This window comes from Ursus arctos, unplaced genomic scaffold (genome assembly GCF_023065955.2).
Source record: "Ursus arctos isolate Adak ecotype North America unplaced genomic scaffold, UrsArc2.0 scaffold_37, whole genome shotgun sequence".
Classification (NCBI taxonomy): domain Eukaryota; kingdom Metazoa; phylum Chordata; class Mammalia; order Carnivora; family Ursidae; genus Ursus; species Ursus arctos.
In genome coordinates this window covers 21,007,337-21,028,387 of record NW_026623053.1, presented here as the reverse complement: position 1 = coordinate 21,028,387, position 21,051 = coordinate 21,007,337, and the positions used below count along the sequence as shown (strand labels likewise).

Sequence of the window (21,051 nt, the reverse complement as noted above, 5' to 3'; positions counted from 1 at the left end):
GGCATGCTGTACCCACTGAGCCAGCCAGGGGCCCCACAACCTGATCTTGACACTGTTGTAAAATGGAGCCAGTCATTATGTAATTATCTTAAAGACAAATTATCTTAAAGGGTCTCATTGCTGTTCTTATTTATTTTTAATGTTTTTTTATTATATTATGTTAGTCACCATACAGTACATCCCTGGTTTCCGATGTAAAGTTCGATGATTCATTAGTTGCGTATAACACCCAGTGCACCATGCAATACGTGCCTTCCTTACTACCCATCACAGGTCTATCCCATTCCCCCAACCCCCTCCCCTCTGAGGCCCTCAGTTTGTTTCTCATAGTCCATAGTCTCTCATGCTTCATTCCCCCTTCTGATTACCCCCCTTTCTTTATCCCTTTCTTCCCCTACCGATCTTCCTAGTTCTTATGTTCCATAGATGAGAGAAACCATATGATAATTGTCTTTCTCTGCTTGATTTATTTCACTTAGCATTGACGTGATTTGTGAGTACGGTAGACACACCAAGTCATATAAGATGGAGGTGATAGTTGTTGAAAGTCTATGGACTTCACTTCTTCAAACTGGATACATTATCCTCAGTTCTAAAAAACCTGAGAATAAACTCTATAAAAAAGCTTTTGCTTTTACGCTTTAGTTTTTTACAGTGTTTTCTAATGTTTATTTTTCTCCAAAATCTGCCCCTGAACTTCAGTCAGGTGGCCACAAGTCGGCAGTAATGTGCCACACTCATCTGGTTGAAACCACAGGGTTTGGCTTTCTTACAAGCCGCCACAGATTTAGAGTTAAGAACTATTTTCTATTTGTTTTCTGAAAGATGCATTTTCATTAAGATACATAATGTTGGATAAATTTTATCTACATGAAAAGAGATAAATTTTTTAGAACAATTATTTGTTAACATAAAATCCAAAAGCATGATTAGGTAATTTCCTCCTAATCTCTTCCCCAGTTCGCTTCTCCTTTAATTATGGTCTCTTGAGGAAACGGTTTCTTGTCGTTAGTCTACTCATGTTGTATCTCCTAGTCATTCGGGTCCTTTCACTGACTCCGCTTTCTTAGCTAGGTTGGTGGTAAAGTTCCTTGGATTTACTTCTCAGCTATAGCGCCAGTGATTTGTGTAATGAAAGCAAATCCTTCTGTGATTGTTTACCATCAAATTTTGTTTCCATATAATGGCCTTTCTCTGCTTGCAGTGCTATTCATTTCATTGTTTTAGCCAGTGTCCAGCACTAGTCCCTGGGGAGAGAAGAATAACCATAATTCTCTTGGTCTCTGTCCCCACAATAGTGCTTACCATCTAATGCAGTTTATAGACCAACAAGAGGTCATTACAACATGACCTTGCTTTATTTCATAACTACAATCTGCTATTAAGCCCAAATCTTTGTCAGACCTCTGGAAGCCACCTCCATTGATTCCAATAATAGTTTCTTTATTGCTGTTAGTTTCTAGTTTGTTTTTCATATTTATTCAAATTTTCTTGAGAGGTAGCCTGTGAAATATCCAGACACAATCTTTTAACAAAATACAAGGTACAACACAGCATATTCAATAAAGTGTTGGAATATAATACATCTGGATTAAAATCTTGGTTCTGAAATTTACTGTATTACTTGTGGAAATGGTTTACCTCTAGCCTGAATCTCTACTATGTGTATGATAAAAAATACTCATATTTGGAGTTGGTTAAGAGGTTGTAATGATTTGCTGGTATAAACTATCTAGGAAAAGCAAGTACTCCATACATATCACTTCCATTCTTTGTCAGTCTATTTTAGATTATGTAATGAATAACTAATTTTACTGAAATATTATAAATTATCTAGTTTCTCAAAATAATGTATTTTTAATCAAGAATTTTTTTTCATAAAAGTAAGATAAAAACCCTCAGGAAGATGCTTAAAACATTTTACTAATATTTTTATTTTCCCTCATATTAAATATTCTGTAATCTTTGTGACATATTGTTGAGCAAAATCTTGAATATTCAAGTTGCTATCTTCAGACACTATTCAGCCTCAAAATGTATTTTAAAAGTTTAGAACTAGTTCCTTAAATACCTTCCCCTTTATGAGAAGTACTCTTGCTAGAATATAATCAAAGAAGCTTCAATTTATGTAGCTTAACCCTGGCTCTCAGACTAGTTACATGGTCTATATATGTATAGTCTCTTGACCATTATAAAAATTAAATATGTTGAGAACGTGAAAATTTGGGCAATATGAAAATAAAAATAAAAATATTATTAAGTACATATTTGGTCTCTGATTTATTAAAATCCTAAATATTTATATTTGTAGAAAATATAATTATTTTTAAACACCTTATCTTTTTATTGCATTATGTTGCTGTGTGATAGTATTTTCCCAGTTTCTCTGAAGTGAATTCATATATTAGCAATGTTAATTTAACTATTATCCATCTGTTGTATCTTTTGTTTCTGCTTGGATATGCCAAAAACATAAAATATTCTTATTTTGTGTTAGATTGGCGTGTTTTAAATCTTGGATAATATAACATCAGAAACTTTTTTAAAAAGATTTTATTTATTTATTTGATAGACAGAACAAGAAGTGGGGAGGGACAGACAGAAAGACAGAGAGCCAGACTCCCTGCTGAGCAGGAACCAGGCTCCAACTCAGGACCTGGAGATAATGACCTGAGCCAAAGGCAGAGGCTTAACAGACTGAGCCACCAGGTGTCCCTAAAATTAGAAACTTTTTAAACGAAAAGAATATATTATTGAACAGTTAACCTAACTTACTGATTGTGAGGTATATTAAATACTTTAAGTTTTTCATTAGCAACAGAATTTAGGAACTAAGAAAGAGTTAGATGGGAAATCATTGTGAACGATTGTATGAGGTTGCAACCTTTCTATATGGTTTTCGATTATGTGATCAGCTCTATAGTTAGCTTTTACAATTTTACAAATTTGAGGGCTTGCTACATTTTATGGTAGAACTTAAAACTCTTGATTTCTGTAGTACTGATAAATGTAACCAAAAGTATGAAAACATTGGCATTGAATTCATTCAATTATTCATTCATTCATTCACTGATTTTCATACCTTATGCTTGAAGAATAGGTCCTTCCTGTTCTTTTTTTTTTTAGATTTTATTTATTTATTTATTTATTTATTTATTTATTTATTTATTTATTTTAGAGAGAGATAAAGAGAGAATGTGGGGTGGGGGAAGGAGCGGAGGGTGAGGGACAAGCAGTCTCCATGCTGAGCACAGGGCCAGATGCTCACTGATCCCAGGACCTTGAGATCATGAGCTGAAATCAAGAGACGGAGGCTTAACCAAGTGAGTTGCTCAGGCGCCCCATGGTCCTTCCTGTTCTTGACTCCATTTGCAAAGAGATGTTATTGCTCTCTAGTTTCCATTCATACTAAAAGAGACAATATGTCTTTTAAAAAAATGGGAAGCAAAGAATGTGAGCAAATTGTAAAGTTAATCACTTAGAACTATAAAAACGATTCCTTGTATATTGTCTAGGAATGCTTTTTCCCCCCACTTCAAACATTAATTCTCTATTATCAAAAGTATTTTCATACTGTTCCACTGAGATATTTGTTTTTATATACTTTTAATAAGATGGAGATAGGGGCGCCTGGGTGGCTCAGTCGCTAAGCGGCTGCCTTCGTCTCAGGGCGTGATCCCGGAGTCCTGGGATCGAACCCCACATCAGGCTCCTCCACTGGGAGCCTGCTTCTTCCTCTCCCACTCCCCCTGCTTGTGTTCCCTCTCTCGCTAGATGTCTGTCTCTCTGTCAAATAAATAAATAAAATCTTAAAAAAAAAAATAAGATGGAGATAAATGGAAGACTTATCTGTATGAAAGATCTGTATAACCCGCTAAAGGTTTTATTTTTCACTTTGGTGAATAGTGGAAAGTTTGAAATGTAGTTTTAAACCTGAACTTTGTCTTATTTTTTTTTTTTATTATATACAGTTTGAACTTTGTCTTAAATGTGAAAATGCTCATAATGCAAAAAATAAAATACTTTTTAAATTAATTTTGAAAGATAGACACTTGTTTGATGCAGCGAACTAGAATAAGACTATTTCTTTTTCTAGTGACCTCATCTTGGAAATTTTGATTGGATTCACTAGTACTACACTTACTCATTCATTTAGAAAATTGCCAGTGAGGTATGAGATGGATTCCTTGACCTCCTGAACTCATTTCTGCCTATTGTGTTCTGTCTTTACACTATGCAACTAGAGTCTCTTTCCCACTTTTGTTATTTAATCACTTCTGGTTTCTCCTTGACAAGAGAATATCACTTTATAAGTGAAATGCATGCCTGTTTTCCAACACCAAGCAACACAGGAATGATTCTGTTTGGAATAAGAAGAGAATTAGAATACTTCTTTGAATAGTCATGAAAGAGCTTTCTGGAAAATTTTGCAGAAAATGCCTCAACTGGAACTTACAGTGAAACTTACTAAGTTAAAGAAGAAAAACTGTGTGTGTAGAGCGGCCATACTTAGACTACTTTCTATAAATGTTAAAACATTTTTCTTTATAAAATATGCAAGGTAATTTTACCCTCATATAGCAAATGTCCAGTTCAAGTGGCAACTGTGCTTTGAAAGCTAACTTTACTTTCCTTGAAACATTTTTTTTTCTGTTTTCCGAATATACAAACACACAGTTACCTTTTGGGATTGTTTTGCTTTGACTTTTCCGTATGAAGTCTCTCCCACTGTGGTTCATTTGCTGTTGCTGTTTAATACAATGTATCTGTGCCATGGTGTGCACTACGAAACAAATGCTGAACCCGAAAGGCAAGAGTAATGAATAGCCCAAGAGTAAACCGTGGATTTGAACAAAATTGTTGAATTTTGGAAGAGAAAGTGAGCATCAGGTACAATATACCCGAGTGTGTTTGTAGTTTCAGCTATGATCCAGTCAGCAAATTTAGAATTTCACATTCTCTGCAGATCACTTTTACTCAAGGTGACAACTATTTGTAAAGTGTAATGAATGCAAAGATTTAATTTTTATCTTTCATAGTTTCAAATTTAACATTTATTCTTATAACTCATAAAGACAGCTGTAAGATAATATGAATATGCATAAGATAACTTGCCAGGTTTTTTTCTTAACCATTTATTTTGTGATTTCAAACAGCTCAGTTTCTCCTTTGTTATTTTAATCTTAGAAAAAGTCACATATATAAAACTTACATGGAACAGACTGTTCAATAGAGGTACAACATTTATTTTTTAAATGTATTTTGTTTTATTTTTTCTAAGCTAGCAATTGGGACATGGATAAAACAGAATACCTGACTTTAAGAAACTGCAGTCCATGAAAATAAGAAGTTTTTTTTTATATATATATAACAGTCACCATGAAAAAGCAATTGACACTTTGTTCCATTTTCTGTTTCTAGTAGTCTTTGTGTTTCAGGTGTTAACAGCATGAACTGATAATGAAACATTCTTGGAGCACAATCTATTAGTAGTTACCTCCAAATAAATAAGTACTTTTTCTAGCTAATCTGAATTTTTATTGCACTGTATCTTTGATTTAAAAAAAGGTTTTATTTATTCATTTGAGAGAGAGAGTGAGCAAAAGCTAACGAATGAGGGTGGGGGTGGGGGTGGGGAGGCAGAGAGAGAGGGAGAAGCAGACTTCCTGCTGAGCAGGGAGCCTGACACAGGGCTCCGTCCCAAAACCCTGAGATCATGACCCAAGCCAATGATTTACTCAAAATTAAAATCAGATAATTGACATTTACATTAATTCCGTATGTAACCCCTATACTTTTATATGTGTGTTACTATAATCAGAATGTTTTGTTGTATTTGCTCCTAGGGAGGGAGAAATTCATTAATATATTTTAATTTTACTTACATAAGCAGTAATATATACCTTTAAGTAAATATATATACTGATCACTAATGATTACTTTCCAAATTATTGTTTATTAATAAAATGTTATCAGTTTTCAAGAACAGAAATGTATAATTAGAAGGGAATTTATAGACTTTAAAAATTATTTATTCTATTTATAGTTGACACATAATGTTGTCTTAGTTTCTGGTGTACAACATAGTGATTGAATGTCTCTTTATATTATGCTATGCTCACCACAAGTGTAGCTACCATCTGGAGCCTATTTCAACCACTAATTTTGTTTTTAAAAAGTGACATGCAGAGACCGTAAGCTAACTTTTCCATGCTTCATGGAGAGAAGTAAAGGCAGAATTAGAATCAACTAGATCCCGCTGCCTACTTCTCCCACTCTCCAGTCCTATTAGTAGGTCTTCTCCTATTGCAAAGAAGGGAGAATCACCTGGGCTACATTTGGATAAAAGTTGATTTAAAAAATACTTGTAGAATTTGAGTAAAAAAATAGTAAGTAGTGATTCCTTGTGGTTCCAAGGAATCATAGCAATATGTGGCACAATTGGAAGTGCCACAAAGAAGAGCCATTAACTTAAATAAGCCTGGGGATCTGTGAGTTTAAAGTAATTAAACAAGGAGCCATTAGACTAACATGACTCTAATGCCTTGGTAAACCAAAACCTAAACCAGAGTCAGTGCACTGGAATCAGAGAAAATGAAACTTAGAACAACCAATCATATATAGCCAACTAAGATCTCCCAAATAACGCAACTGCTTAAGCTGTAGCGATTCAAATAATGCCTTTGCTTTGCCTCCACATCTTCTCCATAAAAACCTCTCCTCTAGCTCCTGTTGCTGGAGCTCTTCTAATCACCTTTGGTCTGGTGCTGCCCAATTCAAGTCAATGTGTGTTCAAATAAACTCTTAAATTTTTAAATTTATAGGTGACAAAATCATGGGATTAAGTGATAGCACCTGAGTGAGAACATCTGACTAAAGATGGATCCTGGAAGTATAAGAATAGCAGAGGAATTAATGAAAAAAGAGATGGAAATAAGTTGAAAAAGAACGTATCTTAATACAGCGATGGAGAAAATGATATCAGGAAAAGCAAAGACAAACGATTTCAAGAAATGGGTTGGAGAACAGTATCAAGTTTTGCAGAGAGATTAGTAACAGAAGGAATGAAATAAGGGGAGAAGATTTAACAGGTATCACTAGTGATGCTAGAAAGACCAGTTTCAGTAGAATAAAATTAGAGGATAGGCCCTTCTTGCAGTGGGTCAAGGAGAAAATGGCAGATGAGAAATCTAAGGGTACAGATCATTCATTCAAATGAAAAGACATTGGTGCAGATAGAGGGTGTTGAAGGATCTATCAAGTCAGATCCCATTAAGAAATAAGGCATAAAATATGGAAAAGAGTTAATAAATTGCTGGAGCACAGCATCCAAAGAATTAGTAGAAGATCCTATCTGCATGGGATCAGCCCCGGGCAGAAGAGACTTCTTTCTAGAAGCATGACAGAAGCTAGTATATATTGTCTTGTCTAAACTCCGTAATTATTTACTTTTACTGTTGCAGCTTACTTTATATTTTTTTAATTAAATTGAGGATATTTTCTTACTGATATTTTTTAATTAAATTGAGGATAATGGCATATAGTAAAAAAATATATAAATATCTGTCTTTTGAGGTACAAAGGTTCTGTGATAGATGTATTATTATGAAAAATTTGTGCAAACAAATTAGTAGCTAATATTTTTTTTTAAAACTGAATAACCAAAGACAACATAAAACATGTAATGCAAAACTAATAAAAAAACAAAAAAGATGACAAAACAGTTTAAAGACACCTTGGTTTTTCTGTCACCAATTACCACAAATTTTACGAGAATTCACGTAGGTACAATTTTTTCTTCTAACAGCACACACAAAAACTTTGATTTTCCAAGGATGAATACTTTATAAATGAGAGAACAATGATATAATGGGAGAATTGTTTTGTAATATAGAGACGATAAATTCAGAATTAATGTTTGAGTTACTGGATTTCAGAAAATATACAATTTGGTTTTTAGAAAATCTAAGCTATTTTTTTTTCCATCATGGGGCCGACTAGTTGTGGATATGTTAGAGGAGGTCATCAAGAGGACATATGGAGCGTATATGTGACTGAACCCAGTTAAGGCCTCTATATGAATAGAAGTAGGTGGGTGTGGAGCTCGACTTGTCTTGCAGCCACCCCAGACAAGACTCATATGTAAGTTTGTTTTTGTTTTTGTTTTTAGGTTTTTTTGCTTATTAAACTTACCACCTACCAATCGTTTGCCTCTTTCTTTGGTTTTTACTTGCTCTCCATGTACAGGGGACAGTTTGTGAACCAACAGGGTAATAACCTCGCAAAGCTTTTCTTTATACTTCTAAAAGCAAAGGTGCTGAGGTTTATTAATTAGGCAACAGCTCAAGTAATTTATCAGCGTGAGGGTGGTTAGCCTTGATAAAGTCAGTATCAAACAGACCTGTACCTTAAAGCAGTACTTATCACTGTGTGGCCCCTGGACCATTATGTTGTTAGAAATGCAGATTTTCAGATATACTCCAGATCTATTGAAACAGAAACTCTGGGCTGGGGCCAAGGAATCTTTTTACAAGACCTCTAGGTGATTCTGTGCTTCCTATATTTTGAAAACCATTGTTTTTTAGTTTAATATTATAATAAATATTAGCAGGGCCAACTAATACAAAACAGATATTCAAATTTTACATTAATTTCATTTACATATTAAACAATTTTTATTAACTCTGTTTAAATGATAAAACACATTTTATTTAAATACTGAAGTCCATCAATTGCTATATATTCGAATGGAAAAGCACAAGAAAAGCACTTTAGTAAAACTGCATTTTATTTAGAATTAATTTTATTTTCTTTGATTTTTCTCTCCCCTCTATTCTAGTTGAACTTGTGCTTTTAGCTTAAATTAATTAACTTTTAGGGGCGCCTGGGTGGCTCAGTTGATTAAGCATCTGCCTTCGACTCAGGTTATGATCCCAGGGCCCTGGGATCCAGCTCCACGGTGGGCTCTGTTCAGTGGGGAGTCCCCTCCCCCCCGCCCTCCCACCCCGGTCATGTTCTCGCTCTCTCTCAAATAAATAAATAAAATCTTTTAAAATCTTTTAAATCTTTTTAAATCTTTTTTTAAAAAAATAATTTTTAATAAAAATGCTTAAAGTATCTAGATAGTTTTAATACTCTGTATATATTGACATGTATATTTGAATCAAAAAAAGTTGTAGCTTTAAGGTAAGCACATTGATTTAAAATTTTCCTTTTTTAAGAACTAATTTCACAAGATTGCAGAATCTATGCAATCAGTAATGTATGCTAATATTTAATTTGATGGAGGATGACAAATCTTCGATTTTTAGATTAGAATTCATATATTAGATAATGGTCTTCATTTACCAAGCACAGTTCTGTAACACTGTGGTCATCCTGAGTATAAAAACAAAAAGAGAAGTTCTAGGTTTCTGTACATGTATCATAGAGCCAGAGAATTAGTAGGAGAAATTTCAGCAGTTTGGACAATGTTGCACAGAGTGACCAGCCAAAGAGGAAATTTGACGCTGGAATCTATTTTCTAGGTTTAAAATTGCTACTGGCTGTAATACACTGGTAAATATTTAACAACCAGCTTGGCAAGAGGGGATAGGATGGGAAAGGTTTTGATATATAAACTTTGCCAAAATCCGTGGTTTAAACGATCCAACCTTGGGCGATTTCAATCTACTGTATGAGGTCAGTGAACCAGATTTGGGAAGAGATGCACACAATTGGCTGCATCTAGCCCACAAGCCGGTCCCAGACCATAACTGGAGACAAGGTTCTACGTGTCCTTGCATGGCTCCGTTATTAAACATTCAATAGCTTTAACCAATATGTACTCTGCCAAATGTTCTCAAATCTGGGTGGTGGTGTATATGGGGAGGTGGTGATTTTTCCCAAATGAAACCATGTCTTTGATGTAATATTAAGAGATAAATTTTTTTAAAAGTCTGCTTTACATTTAGTAGACTACTGAATGCATACTTTATAAAATGAAAAATATCTGTAACTCTCCTTTCTTCTATTCATCATTATGATTTTTTTATGTGATGGGCATTTCTTTTTCCTGGCTGTCATACAATTTGTATTTGTTTCATAGTGCTAAATATAGAAAAATTCTATAGTCTATCGGGCTTGATGAAACTTTAAAAATTGACAAATTTGAATTCATATATTACATAAAATAATTTCAGAAATGTTGATTTTAATATATTCACATGCAATTTTTCAGAAATTTCAGAGTTAAAAAAAATCCTTTCACCTGAATTGTCTTAAGTAAGTAATCTTTGGGATTTAAAAAAAAATTTTATTTATTTGTTTATTTTTTAAAGATATTATTTATTTGAGAGAGAGAGAGCACTCGGATGAGCAGGGAGAGGGGAAGAGGGAGATAGCGAGAAGCAGACTCCCCACTGAGCAGGAAACCCAACATGGGGCATGATGATCCCAGGACCCCATGACCTGAACAGAAGGCAGATGCTTAACCGACTGAGCCACCCAGGTGCCCCAATTTTTAGGATTTTAATTGAATTACTCGTGTAATCACTATTAAGAAGATGTGAGTTAATTTGTTTCGTATTTTCTTTAGCTATTTTGCAAGACTGAAAATGCTTAATATTTAAGTATTGAGTCAAACTAATTTGGAGAGATAGTTGTTGAATAGTGTTACTAAGTGATCAGAATATAAGCGGAAAAAAGACCATGAGTAAGAATATCATTTTTATTTTTTTAAAGATTTTATTTATTTATTTATTTGAAAGGGGGGGGAGAGCCATCATGAGTGGGGGGAGGGGCAGAGGGAGAGGAGAGAGATCCCAAGCAGACTCTCTGCTGAGCACAGAGCCCAACAGGGGCTCATCTCATCACCCTGAGATCATGACCTGAGCCAAAATCAAGAGTTGGTCGTTCAACTGACTGAGCCACCCAGATACCCAAGAATATCATTTTTAAAGCATACAGCAAATAAATGAAAATTTCATTTTCTCAGAACATGTGAAAAAGCGTAGGATATCCATGGTATTTATTTAACTTTGCAAGATAATTTTTAAGTATCCCAGTCAGTGAGATACTTGCAGTTGCCTGTAGGGTTTTATGTTCTGAGAAGATCATGTAGAAATAATGGATACTTTGGGGACAGGTACATTAGGGATAAGGTTTCTCTTCTTTGCAAGAGTTAAGGAAAGAAAATAGAATTGAGAAATACAATATAGACACCGTGAATATTATATATCGAAAGAATTCTAGTTTATATTCTTTAGTCTGTAAGATGGGGGAGCTATTGCATTACACAAAATACTGGCCACCTCTGTTCCTCTGAGCATTTTTCTTTGATTAAAACCATTTGTAGTAAATGATGACCCAAGCCTTTGGTTACATTTTAACGGGGTTATGGTCTAATGAAATAGCGTCTTCAAAGGGGTTTCAATGATCAGAGCTATAAAAAATTAGCTTGCTAGTAATATATTTAAAGTGAGATATCAGTTCTTTCTATAACACCAGGCATACTGGTTATCATCCCATTTTTGGACTAACACTTTAGGCTTTCCATGGCAGAGTTTGTCTATCTGAACAGCATGAAACTACCTTTCCTTAAAAATAAGTACTCTGCTATTGTTTAATTACGCTTCTTCTTAAAACCCAGGTCTGGCAAGTCTCTTAATCCCTGTTAAGAGTAAGAAGGGGAACAGAAATGCATTACAGACTTAACCTTGGATGAATCCAAGTCCAAGCAACAGAAGTAGAATGTCTTAGAATTTTAATCCTACAATATAAATGTTGAGAGAAAGAAAAACATGAACACTGCATAAATTATAACTTAAAGTCTTGCTAAACTAGGTTGCGAATGTGTTCATGAGCAGCCAATAACATTTTACATTTATATAATAGACTTCTTGTTACAGAAAAAATTTCTGTGATGCTCTAGGAACTTCACATTGGCTCATGTTGTTTATATGGGAAAACTGAGACAAGGAAAAGCTCTTTGCAGTATGCGGTTTCTTTTTGCCTGTCTTATCTTGGTATTAGTAGAAAGCCTTGAAGTAAGAAAAGTGTGTATTACCAGCCCTGTTCTGAAGGTAAAAAAACTGAGGTGCAGAAGTGTTATTATTTTCTTAAAGTTACTCAGTTAATGATCAAAAATCACAGTGCTCTATGAATATCAATCCTTTGATCTTTATTCAAAAATATGGGCAAAAATAAGTTCTTGTGTAGGTAACTTAAGGTTCTTGAATAAAGTGTATGAAAGTAACTTGTGGTTATGAAATGTTATAAAAATGTTAGTTCTTGGTCTCTCATAGGCACAATAAATGGTTGATCATCATGTATATCTTTATGTGTAAATTTGTTTTTAAGTGTTATAACGCGGACCTAAATACACAGGAAAAAGAAAGATCAGTGGTAGGCACTTGAATGTAGGGTCATTCTCTTTCCTTGATGTCCAGTCTGAAGTGCCCAGTGATTATGTACTCGGAGTGGTGCATGGTGAAAGATGAGAACATGTATTTGTTTCAAATTCACAAGTTTTTAATTCAAAATTACATTTATCCAACTGTTTGAAAAAGAATAAATGCTTCTCAATTATTAACCGTGACTTAAAACATCATTACCAATTGATGCAAAGAAAGCTACTGAAAATAATTTTAGAAATAGAAATCTTTTTAAAATTTTTTAAAAAGATTTAATTTATTTTTTGACGGAGAGAGAGCGAGCGCAAGAAGTGGAAGAGGCAGGCAGAGGGAGAAGGAGAAGCAAGCTCCCCGCTGAGCAGAGAGCCTGACGCAGGGCTCTATCCCAGGACCCCAAGATGATGACTTTAGCCAAAGAGTCATGACCTGAGCGCAAGGCAAACAGTCAACCGACTGAGCCACCCAGGCACCCCAGAAATAAAAAATCTTAATATTCAAAATATATGTATGATGATTCTAGGAGTATAACTTAATAAGTAAGTAATTCAAACTTACTTGTAGGTTGACTGCTTCTACAAATTATTCATATAACTTTTCCATCAACCTTATATCAAGTCAGCCGTCTAATAATGCCCCTGGATAATAGATCTGTCAATAAAATGTGGCACCTGTTTAGAGATTTGGATTGTTTTATTTTGTGTATGTGTGAGAGAGAGAAAGAATGGTAACTTATGACAATTTTAAAGGCCCAAGATACACAATATAGGATAATGGATATGATCAGAAATTTAGGAAGCAGATCTTGAGTCTTTTTTCCTGTGTCTGCCACATTTTAGCTGTGTTTGCCTCATTGGGCAAGCTGTTTAATCTCTCTGAGTTTCTTCATCTATAAATTGTAGATGACAGGGGCACCTGAGTGGCTCAGCAGTTAAGTGCCTTTGGCCCAGGTTATGATCCCAGGGTTCAGGGATCTAGTCCCACCTTGGGCTCCCTGCTCAGCGGGAAGTCTGCTTCTCCCTCTGCCCCGCCCCCCAGCTCATTCTCTCTCTCTGTCTTGCAAACACATGCACAAAAATAAATAAAATCTTAAAAAAAATTTTTTTTAATGTAGAGGACTATGCCACTGCACAAAATTGGTAGAAAGATGAAGTAATATTTATGGAACACATAGAAGAGTGCCTCGCATAAAATAAGTGTATAATGTAAAATTATGTTTAAAATTAATGCTAAGATGGGCTCAAATATATATGATTTTGCTTCTTGTTGTTTTCTTTTTTTTTTTTTAAAGATTTTATTTATTCATTTGACAGAGAGAAAGCCAGCGAGAGAGGGAACACAAGCAGGGGGAGTGGGAGAGGAAGAAGCAGGCTCACAGCAGAAGAGCCTGATGTGGGGCTCGATCCCAGAACGCCGGGATCACGCCCTGAGCCAAAGGCAGACGCTTAACCACTGAGCCACCCAGGTACCCCTGCTTCTTGTTGTTTTCATTTGAACAGACTAGGGAAATTATAAATTTATCCTAAATCCATAAATTAAATGCTTTAGTCACAAAGCTCTCTGACCCAACCACAACTATTAATTTACTATATATCTGAGAGAACTATAATTTTCATTCTTTCATAAAAATATAAAAGTCAATACTACTAGCCCATTTTTGAGGACTTAAAAGCATTACTTTTTGTTTAAGATTACCTTGCACTTTGTTGAATCAGCAAGAAAATACTTTTAAAACTTCAGATTTAGATATCTGGCATCTAGTTTTAGAAAAACCAGCCTCAAGAGTATGTTTGGCAAATTTCTACTTAAAATCTTGCTTCAACTTACTATTTTATGGTGAATAGAGTTTTAATCATTGGAGGAATTCTGACATCCACTAAATTTTATTATTCTAGTAAACGTCTATATCTTTACTGTTATTTATTTATTTATTTATTATTTTTTTTTTTAATGATTTTTTATTATATTATGTTAGTCACCATACAGTACATCCCCGGTTTCCGATGTTTACTGTTATTTATAATACCACATATGTGTCTATCTTTCGTTCACTAGAAAACATTATCTATTTTTGATACTAAATGCAATTCTTTCATTGATAACAATAGGTAACAATAGATAGAGGTTAAAATCCCAGGCTCTACCACAAGATTGGAGTCAAATCCTGGGACACATTATTTAACCAGTCCCTTACTTCAGTATTTTCTACTGTAAAATGCAGTAATAATACTATCTATCTAATAGATTGTTACAAATATTAAAGGAATCAACATATACCAAGAGCATAGTATAGTGTCTGGTGATAGTAAGTGTTCCTTAACACTAGCCGTTATTTTTATATATATAAATAACACATAAGAAATCACTTGGATATAGATATTTCAAAAGGAAGTATTGGGGGCGCCTGGGTGGCACAGCGGTTAAGCATCTGCCTTCGGCTCAGGGCGTGATCCCGGCGTTATGGGATCGAGCCCCACATCAGGCTGTTCCACTATGAGCCTGCTTCTTCCTCTCCCACTCCCCCTGCTTGTGTTCCCTCTCTCGCTGGCTGTCTCTATCTCTGTCAAATAAATAAAATCTTTAAAAAAAAAAAAAGGAAGTATTGGTCTTAAAGTTAGTCACCAAGAACTGTGGGTATGAATATACCCATGCTGTATTTTCATATCATTACAATTAATTATGTAAATTCCTTAACACATTTTTTTTTAACTCAAAAGTGTTTTTATTTAAAATGGGCTTTCCTCTCTTCCTATGGTATAATCGAGGCAATAGATAACAAATGTACAAGGTTATATCATGGCTCTCTGGAGATAATATAGTTTTTCTCAGAGGCAGAATTGAAATGAGGATATGTCATTTCTGGGATCAGATCATTAAGCACAACCTCTTAAAAGTTGAAAAAATATCAGAAAAAAAATCAGTCACATGCATTATTAATTCCTTAACATGCTAAGACTAAAATCAGACTTCAGAGAGTAAGGAAAGAAAAGATAGGGAAGAAAACCTCTTTCAAAGGGAGGAAGTAAATTAAACAAGTTTTTCCCATAAGCCATTAAATCTACCTTGAAAATAGATAAAGGGGAAACAGCAACAACAAGAAAACAGAGATTTGAAGGGAAGAGCAATTAGCCCAAAGCTACAAAAAGAAAAAGCACTTTTTGTTTGTTTGTTTTCAAAGCAATCAAATCTGGTTCTTGAAATAGCTTTTCCATTTTCTCCTTCTTAGTGAAAACAAACATCACACAAATCCCCATGTGAAGGGAATGCTGAGAGAATAACTTCTCCAAGCAAATTTGCATGTGCCCACAGACCAAAAGTATTTGAATGGGCACTTAATTTATTTTAAATTATGTCAGCTCTTGCTTATTAATTCACGTTATAAGACTTTGTGGTTAAAGAATTCTTTAAATTGCTTTCAGATTAATAAAAATCACTTGGAAAAAGGATACGTATTATCGTGTATATTGTTGGTAGCTCTTTAAATCACGTCAGTGCAAATACTTAGAACTCTGGATTTGATTTCAACTTTCTGTGCTTGATTATGAAATCACTAGCAATGATTTAAAAATGTTTCATGTGTTTAACATACATGAACACATCAGGAATCCATTTCATTATATTTTAATCATATGTAACACGTAAAATGACTGTTTACGTGTGTGTACGTATACATTCTACAATATACAGAAAACATATTTAAAAATTTCCCACCACACACTTCAAATCCAAACCTGAGACCAAAAAAGGTTTACAATATCATGTTAAATTAAAACACATTTATGTTTACAAATATAAGTGGACCTTTTTTTTAAGATTAGAAAAGTAGACACCGATATAGTAAAGTGATTATTTCAGAAGGTTGTTAATTATGGTTGATTTTTAAATTCAGATTTTAATGATCTGATTGTTTAAATTGTCTCATTTTCATGTTTTATATTTTAAATCTGTAGCTGTTTCTTTTACTATATATTTTTGAGTTATTTTCTTAGTAGTTGCCCTGAGATTACAATTTACATCTTAATTTCAGACAATTTAAATCAGATTAATATCCAGTTAATTTCAATGATATATTAAAATTTGTTTCAAATAACTCTATCTCTCCTCTTTCTTTGTACAATGCTTTGCACACAAATTACATCTTTGTGCGTTATAGCCCCATCAATGCAGTTTTTAAAATATTGCTTTATGCAGTTGTATTTTAAATAAGAGAGTAGAGTAAAAGAGTTACAAAGGAAAGCTACATTTTACACCCTCTCTTATGTTTTTCTATATAATTACCTTTACCAGTGCACTTAATTTTTTTGTATGGATTCAAGATAATATCTAGTTTCCTTTTTTTTTTTTTTTTTTTTTTTTTTAAGATTTTACCTATCTATTTAAGGGCATGAGTAGTGGAGTTGGTCAGGGAGCAGAGGAAGAGTGAGAAGCAGATTCTCTCATGTGCAGGGAGCCTGATGCCGGGGCTCAATGCAGGGCTCCATTCAGGACTCGATCCCGGGATCTTGGGATCATGACCTGAGCCACCCAGGCCCCCCAAGTTTCCTTTCATTTTAGCCTGAAAAATTCCCTTCCAGGGCATTTCTGCTAGCAACAAATTCTCAGTTTTTATCTTGGAATTCTTAATTTCTCCTTAATTTGTAAGATACGGTTTTTCAGAATGTAGGATTCTTGGACTGTCAGTATGTTTTCTTTCAGCACTTTGAGTACATCATCATACTGCTTTCTACCCTTTATGGTTTCTGAAAAATCAGTTGTCAATATTATTGAAGATCCTTTGTATGTGATGAGTGACTTTTTTTTTTTTTTCTACTTTCGAAGTTCTCTCTTTGTACTTGTCTGGCAAATGTTTGATTATGATATATTTACATGTTTATCTCTTCGAGTGTATCTTATTTGGAGTTTACTAATCTTAGATGTGCAGATTCATGTTTTTCATTAAATTTGCGAAGTTTTCAGCCAGTATTCCTTCAAATAGTCCTTCTCTCTCTTCTCTTCAAGGATCTTCCATTATATGCATGTTGGTAGGCTGAAGCCTACCCACAGGTCTCTGAGGCTCTGTTCATTTTTCTCCATTCTTGTTCTCCAGCTTCTTAAATGGGATAATCACAGTGGATCTGTATTCAAATTGATTTATGCTGCCTGCTCACTTCTGCTGTTATTACTCTAGAGAATTTTTTATTTCAGTTATTGCACTTTCAACGTCAGAATTTCTACTTGATTCTTTTTTTATAATTTCTTTTTATTGATATCTTCTATTGGTAAGACATCTTTCTCATACTTTCCTTCTGTTCTTCATGCAAGATTTCTTTTAGTTCTTTGACCATATTTAAAATGGCTGATTTAATGTCTTTGTTTAGTAAGTACAAAATCTAGGATTTCTTAGGGACATTATCTATTGACTGCTTTTATTCCTGTGCATGGTTCATACTTTCCTGATTCTTCTCTTTGCACATGTCATATATTTCGTTGTTGGAAAAATGGACATTTTAAATAGTACAGTGTTCCAACTCTGGAAATCATATTTTCCTCTCTTCCCTGGGGTTTGTTATTATTGCTATTTATTTGGTTACTTTGCTGAACATAGCCTGGAGAGTATGTATTCTTTGTCATATGTGCTACTGAAGTCTCTCCTTGCTTCAGTTAGTGGTAGCTAATGATTGAAAAGAGATTTCCTTCAATGCTTTGGACCAGTAAATCTCCCAGACATTGCTGAGGAGTGCTATGCTTGTACTGGGGTATTCCTTAAATGCTCTGGCAAGAAGTTGACAAGTCTGCCTTGGTAGTCACTCTTTGCTTGTGCGCACTCTTTAGTGGTCAGAGATTAGGACCTTCGCAGGTCTTTCCTTAGTATGTTCACAAACCAGCACGTGACTGTGACTTTCTAGATTCCCAGGAATATGTTGGCATTTTTAAGCCCCTATGCGCACATCATTTCCCAGTTTTTGCATATATATGATTTATTTATTTATTTATTTATTTATTTATTTATTTGAGAGAGAGAGAGAGAGCAAGCTCAAACAGGGGGAGGGACAGAGGGAAAGGAAGAGAGAGACTCCACAAGCAGACTCCCTTCTGAGCACAGGGTCTGATGTAGGGCTCAATCCCAGGACCCTGAGATCACGACCTGAGCTGAAATCAAGAGCTGGCTGCTTAAGCTACTGAGCCACTCAGGCACCCCATCCTTTAATGTTTTTTGATCAGCCTCTTATTAGCCCTAACTGGTAATGCTACCCAGGCAGCTATGAAGACAAACAATTACTACTAATTGTTTTTGGTAAATGTCCTGAGGATAGAGTGGTTTTCACAGAGCAGGCCCTGAATCAGATCAAATAAAGGCATCCCTTGAGAATGGAGCTTTTAAGTAGCTGCCAGACAGGTCAGATCGAATAGTGACAATTCTCTGGGACTTGGGGGAAGCTACAATCCCATTTTGTCTTATCCAGTAGCTTCCAAATGGCTGGTTTTTCATAACATTTGTAGGTACCATGCTGTTAGTTTTTAAGGCTACTGCAGAGCAGGGGAGATGGGGAATGAGCTAAAGGTAGAAGAGATAGAAGCTTGCTGCTCTTACTGAGATTCAGCCATTTTTCTTGAGTAAACAAACACACTTTAGATTGTCACAGGTCTTTAGTTGATTTCCAAAGTTCTGAAAAGGTTGGTTTCAAAATGTGTTGATTTTGAAATGTTTTCAACTGTTTTCATTGCTTTTATGGAGGAGTGGATTTTTGGAGGTTATTTTTCAACCATTCTAGAATTGGCCCTCTCAGGAACTAAAATTGTAACCTAGATTTCCTGACTCTTAACTATAGAGAACAGTCTGATGGTTACCAGGGATGGTGGTGGGGGCGGGGATGGGTGAAATAGGTGATGGAGATTAAGGAGTGCACTTGTCCTGATGAACACAGGGTCATTTATGGAAGCATTGAATCACCATATTGTACACCTGAAACTAATACAGCACTGTATGTCAACTATACTGGAATTAAAACAAAATAAAATAGATTTCCTGAATTTAAATCCATGCATTGTCTGAAAATACCATTTTCTTCCACTGTATGGTGTTTACTGACCTTCTTAGCTACATATATTTGATTTCCTGTACATGCTTTTATATTTTAGCTAATTTCCTTTTTTCCCTTTATCTTATTTCTCCACCACTCTACTTGTGAAGGTTTTCCTTATAATCTATATAGCAATATCTATAATACTACATAAAATTCACTACACCATTATTTTTACTAAATTGAGCAATTTGGTGAATATCCCAAGAATTGTCTATTCCTTTAGGGTACAGAGGGTTGATATTTTAATTTTACTTAAACCTTTGTTGCCTTAATATCAGTAAGATGATAATTGTCTTACTACCACAATTTTATTATTGAAAAAATTGTTATGTCTAAGATAAAAATGGTTAGACTTTAAAAAATCTTCACAGCATAATGATTGTGTGTGTGTGAGAGAGAGAGAGAGAAAAAGGAAGGGAGGGAGTAATATGGGGGTTATTATTGCATATTTGCAGTATTAGTCATTTTTAACATACGTTTGCTGACATATGAAGTCAAGAATTCTTCTCTATCATAATTAGTGGTATAAAGTTCCAGGGAGACTTTTCATATATTAAAGCTCAAATGTACTGAAAATTACTGCTAGTCACCTGGTCTGCAATTTGTTTCTGAAGTTTGAATATTATGCCAGAAGAATTTTTTCCAGCTGTTCCATATGTACACAAGTTAGTGTTATTAACAGAATATAGGTATATATAAATGGAAAATTTTTAAATTTATCTTACTGCCAAATATGTATCATTATATTATTTAATGACTTTCCCTTCTCCTCCATCTCGATATTCACTTTTCATATATTTATTGACTATTAAAACTTCTACCAAGATGTTTGTAGAAAAATATATTGGAGCTACTGGTTTTCTTTTAAATAATAGGTCAGCATATAAATCAGCAGAAAATTTGAATTTTGAAGTTTATATGTGACTGTTATTTGTTTTTATTATGAGTTTTGAGGTATAGAACGAGATATATTAATGTGTACTTAGGGGATCTCACTGAAAACAATCTTTCTAAATATAACATATTTTAATGTACATAATAACTTAATGATTTAAATAATAACCAATAACTTTTGATCATTAAAAACTATACAAATGGGATAAAATTAATATTCAGTAATCTGTTGCCTGTCTATACACTAAAAATGAAGCAGCAGAAAAATCAATTGAGAAAACATCCTATTTACAATTGCACCAAAAAGAATAAAATATCTAAGAATAAACTTAGCCAAGAAGGTAAAAGACCTGTACTCCGAACTATACTCCAAAACTATACAACACTGATCGAAGAAATTGGAGATGACACAAACACATGGAAAGATACTCCATGCTCATGGATTGGGAGAACCAGCATTGTTAATATGTCTATACCATCCAAAGCAACCTACAGATTTAATGCAACCCCTATCAGAACACCCACAACATTTTTCATAGAACTAGAACTAACACTACTAAATTTACATGAAACACAAAATACTCCAAGTAGCCAAAACGATCTTGTCTTTGAAAAGGAGGACAAAGCTGGAGGTATCATAATCCCAGATTTCCAGATATACAACAAAGTTTTTTACTATAAAGTAAGTCAAAACAGTATGGTGT

At 34.3% G+C, this 21,051-nt stretch overlaps 1 long non-coding RNA gene across 5 annotated transcripts in view; it reads left to right on the top strand.

The window, feature by feature from the left end:
- Positions 1-21,051, top strand: part of LOC113266165 (uncharacterized) — a 137,174-nt gene that overhangs the window by 4,688 nt on the left and 111,435 nt on the right. For all 5 annotated transcript variants that reach the window (XR_008957177.1, XR_008957178.1, XR_008957179.1 and 2 more), the window contains exon 2: positions 13,703-13,854. This is a non-coding gene — a long non-coding RNA (uncharacterized LOC113266165). The remainder of the gene's footprint in view (positions 1-13,702; positions 13,855-21,051) is intronic.